Source organism: Microtus ochrogaster, chromosome 6 (genome assembly GCF_000317375.1).
Source record: "Microtus ochrogaster isolate Prairie Vole_2 chromosome 6, MicOch1.0, whole genome shotgun sequence".
Classification (NCBI taxonomy): domain Eukaryota; kingdom Metazoa; phylum Chordata; class Mammalia; order Rodentia; family Cricetidae; genus Microtus; species Microtus ochrogaster.
In genome coordinates this window covers 67,795,004-67,800,099 of record NC_022013.1, presented here as the reverse complement: position 1 = coordinate 67,800,099, position 5,096 = coordinate 67,795,004, and the positions used below count along the sequence as shown (strand labels likewise).

Below are 5,096 nucleotides of genomic sequence, written 5' to 3'. Positions count from 1 at the left end.
AGAGAGAGAGAGAGAGAGAGAGAGAGAGAGAGAGAGAGAGAGAGAGAGAGAGAAATATTTGGGTTGGAGCTCTGAAGCTTGGATTTGGGGAGAGCCAATTGAACGGAGTCATTTTCAATATCCCCCAAAAGGTAGTTAAGTCATAGTAATGGAGCTTTCCCCAGAGGACCGAGTGAGAAAGTATGGCTCATTAGGAAACAAAACAATTATCTTCAGTGAATGGACTGGAGCATGGCAACACGATGTGGAAGCTTCTTGTCCTTGAGAAAACAGCAGAAGTAGCTCTTGAGTACGTGAGAAGTGTTTTCTCTGGAGCCAGCTCTTAAGCTGTTAGAAAGAAACACCTACCAAGCTGGGCAGGTAGCTTAAAGAGTAACTACGTTCAGACTGGCAGAAAACGGCTTCACCAGAAGGCACGGCTGTGCACTGCAAGATGTGGGGTTTCCACTTATTGTCATACTTTTTCTTGCCGTGGTTGAAAGCACGCCAGGCGTGTTCTACCAGAACGTCACAGAACATTTCCTCCACAAACACTTCCTGGTTACAGAGTCAACTGCTAGCGGTGGAATAGGCCTTAGTAAACTGAAGGGTTGGGGGATTCATTGTCTATGGGGGGGGGGATGCATAGAAAGGGAAATAAGCAGGCTGGAAAGGTCATAGAGGGGGAAAGGGAGGGTGGAGAGGTCAGAGAGGGAGAAAGGGGAAGCCGGAAATATCATGGAGGGATAACAGTGGGCTGGGAAGGTGTGAGCACCAGGGACTAGTATGCAAGGCTGGTCTGATCTAGAGACCTCTTGACCTTAAACTGTGAGACCAACTCTCAAGGTCCCAGGACAGAGTCCTGCTCTGTCATGCTACATCCACTAAACGCGGGGTTACCCCTAGCGCTTGGCCTTCCCTAGAGGAAGGTAGTAACAAAATCCTATTCCCTGGAAGGCATCGGCAGAGAAGAGGCTGTTTTCTGTTATAAAAGTTATAATTGGGAAACTTAGAAAGTAGTAATAAAATTATGATGCAGGACTGAGGATGTAGTTTTCTTGGAGGGTTCTACTAAGCAGATGTGGGGTCTTGGACTTGATCATAGCCACCACACAAACTGGGTACAGTTCTGCACACCTGGAATTCTGGCACTTGACAGGCAGTGATAGAAGGATCAGAAGTTCAAGGTCATCCATGGCTACTTAGTGAGTTGGTGACCAGCTTGGTACTATGTCTCTAAAATCAGCAAGGAAAGAAGGAAGGGATACTGAACAAGCCAGAGAGGGACAGGAAACAGGAAGGAGGGAGACAGAATGATTTGACTTTGTGACATTACAATCAAGTGTAGGGGCAGCTCAGAGACAAGATTTATTTAGCCACTAGGTTTAGAGGTTGCCTGTACTGTTGGATAGACTTCCGGGTGGGCAGCAGAGGAGGCATCTCCAGGTGGATGCACCTGTAGAAGCAAGTAGTTACATTCAAGGTCACATCCTTGATAAAGGTTAGGTGTAGCCAGGATGACTTCTTCTGTTCTGGGCCATATGAGAGGACCCAAAGGGTCACATAAAGAACTTACATCCTTCATGGCGTAGCCTTCCTATGAGGCCACACCTCATAATGGTGCCACCAGTACTATTCCTTGTGGACCAAGCTATCAGACACAGTGGACCCTCTGGGTACACTAACCATATTCAGGGAGTAGGGAAGAGTAAGAAATCATTTGTATTGCTTATTCTGTAAAGAGAAAGCAAAACTACATCTGTAGGCTTTTGACTCAAGGCCTCCCATCTTGACGGCAGTAAATTTCAAGTTCTATGTTTCACTATTTCATCCCATTTGGTGACGTTCCTGCTTTTCTTACAGTGAAGGGTGGGGTTAAGGGGTTGGAAGGAGAGCCTAGAGACTTCAGATAGCAGTGGGTTTGAACACATGAACTCCTCAGAGTAAAGCATCTTACATGTCTTCATCTCGAATATGCGACTTCATGGCCCCATTCATTCATGGGTTATTTTGTTTTCTAGGGAAACATTTGATGGGTATTGACCTCATGAAAGTCAATACTCTGATACTGTGTAAAGCTGAAACCATTAAGATCTATGAGCTTCCCAGCTCCCCACCCCACTCTGCTCTCCCATCTGGAACATCGAGTCTTCTTCAATCAACAGTAATAAAAGGCAGAGTGTAAGGAACGGGAAGACAGAAAGAAGGTGAAGCGGGGGGGGGGGGGGATGAGTGGGGTGGGTGTCCGTTTGAAGAAAATCAGAGTCTGCCCAGAGGAGACGGGACTTGAGCCAGGCTTCAGAGGATAAATAAATGCTCCATTCTCTCTAGGGAACCCCCAAACAATGTCTGTGCTGCAATGATGGAGATGTAGGTGTGTGTGTGTGTGTGTGTGTGTGTGTGTGTGTAGCTCCACAAGATTGTGATAACTTTCGCATCACGGAGAAAAGTACTTGGTCTCTGACCAGTTAGACATCTTCCTGGCTAATGCAGCATCCCAAAATATCTAATAAACACCAGCCCAGCTAGAGTGCAGAAGAGAGGAATCCTTTCTATAGATGTTTCTCTTGGCCAAGTGGGACCACACCCACCCAGGTCAACCCCTTTTATTCTGGCATGAGATGGGACATGGAAATCCAGTGATCTATTTTCTAGCCTTGCTCCTGGAGAATTTGTTGGTATATGTGTCTACCTACATTAAAGGCCTCTATGCCACCTGAAAATGATATCATGTTTGAAAAATATGCCCCTTAGAGTCAAGAAGCTTGTGCCTAGTGCTCTGTGCATAGACAGAGAATACCTTCTTCCCAGGAGAAAGGATTTACAGTGCTGCACCTGCCGGTGGAGGTTTGTCTCTGTTCTATATGGATGGCGGTCAGAGATTGGCAGGAACAGGTTTGCCTGGTTGGCAAACTTTAATGCCCACTGTCAGATACTGGCATGAAGGTGGACTAGACAGAGACATCGAGTACCCACTAGGAACAATTATTGCATGCCTCTGTGGGCAGCAACCATTGGCAATACCATTCTAGATCCTCTGGTTATAGCTGGATGCCTTCGGGAACTTTCTTCCCATCCGTGTACCTCTAGGTAGACCCTACTCATGCAGTCTCTTGGTCCCATCTTATGTTGATGGTGGATGAAGAAGAAAGTACCTTCAATGACTGCTTACCTGAACCTCTCAACCCTCAGCTTCCTTCTCAAACTCGGGTTCCATCAACTGTGTGGAAGCATTTCCAGTGTCTCTGGGTACAGATTCTTATCAGTAGGAGAAGCAGAAACACTGCTCAAGGTCTCCAAGGTAACATACACACGTGGCTATTTATGAAGTATAGATTGTCTCATGGCTAAGTGGTGTCATTTGAGTTCTAGTTCCGCTCTTTACTGTTACATGATCATAAACCAAACAGAAACCTCACCATCATCATCACTACCACCACCACTGACAACATCAACAGAAACCATGTCTCTGTGTGCCAACACCTTAGTGAAGAGACTGGACTGGCGGGGTTGAGTGTGGGAGACAGAGCCAGTGCTAGCTTAGCTCTTGTTTTAGTTACCTGAAGTCATCGTAGGGTTTGTTACCAATGACAGGGATTGAGGCTAGCTCAATGCCCCAGAGATTGGGGCCAGGGTATTTCTGGTACTACCATAGAAAGGAATATGCCCTCAATGAAGCCATATAATTTTCTCTCATTTAAATATTCTGATGGAAGGTAGGTGTTTGGGACCCACTGGCCATTGTGGAGCTGTGGGTGGAGATACTCAGGAACACTGACAATTTCTCTGTGCAGGTTATCAATTTGACACAAGCCAGAGTTATCCGAGGGGAGGAAACCTCCATGGAGAGACCCAGGGAGATGCTGCCCGTGAGAATGTGAAGCATGGATGGAGCTGACCCCTCCACTAGGTGCCCTACTTATTTAGTGTCCGCGAGAGGGTACCGCATTGCCTATCCATCCACTGACCTTTTGAAGCAATTGTTTGTATGTTGACATCAGCTATATCCCCAATAAATAGGAACAATGGAGATGGGTAACTTTATGTCAGGGCTCTCATTCAAAGCATCCTTTTAAAAAATCATTGTGAGAGAGATAGTCTATCCTAGTGCTAGAACCATCCACAAGGTGCTAGGTTCAATCCACAGCACCACAAAAACCAAGGTGAAACAGTGAAAACACACACAAACACTGTTGAATAGAATTCTTTTGTTTTTTTAATGATAAAGTAGCCTTAAATCATTTTTACCAAGCGGCAGAATTTTAATCAGAATGTCAACTCAAGTGCGATATAAGAAAAATGTGTGTTTTCCTGGAATCAAATGTCGCTTCCTCTCAGTGTTCTCCATAGGCTATAACACAGCACTCCAGTCTATGTGCGAGGCAGCATACTATCCCGGAGCTGAAAAACCAGAGGTTCTGTCAGGTCTACGGTGCACAGGTGTACGGTGCACAGGTCTGTGGTGCACAGGTCTGTGGTGCACAGGTCTGTGGTGCACAGGTCTGTGGTGCACAGGTCTGTGGTGCACAGGTCTGTGGTGCACAGGTGTACGGTGCACAGGTGTACGGTGCACAGGTCTGTGGTGCACAAGTCTGCGGTGCACAGGTCCGTGGTGCATAGGTCTACGGTGCACAGGTCTGTGGTGGACATTTCTTTGGAATTTCACCTCCAAAGGCAAGCACTGATCTTCCTGAAGTATGAACACTGATCTGAACCTATAAAATGCTTTCATTTCTCCATCTCCCTCCGGCACCATCTTGTCCACACACAGGTGTGAATCACACATTGAATTGCTCCATGAACATCTGCAACATTTTCTGGGGATGATGAAGTATTTTGCCGGAAAGCTTTCGCCATTGTGATCTGAGCATTTCCGACACTCTGATCATTTCATTCATGGGTCATTTTGAATGATGGACAGGTAATGTCAATTGTTTTAACTGACTAACACAAGAAAAGACCAGGAGTCATAAGGAGGATTCAAATTTCCTTCTTGAGCTTAGAATTGAGTGATATCATACAGTAGCAGGGACTAACTGTGCATCCTTGGCGCCTCCGTGTGAATTATCATGGCTCTACTTTCAAGGTATCAGATTCTAGCTTTCAGAACACAGCCA

The 5,096-nt window shown here is 46.0% G+C and overlaps 1 long non-coding RNA gene across 1 annotated transcript in view; it reads right to left on the bottom strand.

Moving 5' to 3' along the window:
- LOC101997134 overlaps positions 1-3,363 on the bottom strand; it is an 11,729-nt gene extending 8,366 nt beyond the window's left edge. Inside the window, exon 1 of the long non-coding RNA XR_258303.1 lies at positions 3,152-3,363. This is a non-coding gene — a long non-coding RNA (uncharacterized LOC101997134). The remainder of the gene's footprint in view (positions 1-3,151) is intronic.
- Between the last annotated feature and the right edge of the window lie 1,733 nt (positions 3,364-5,096).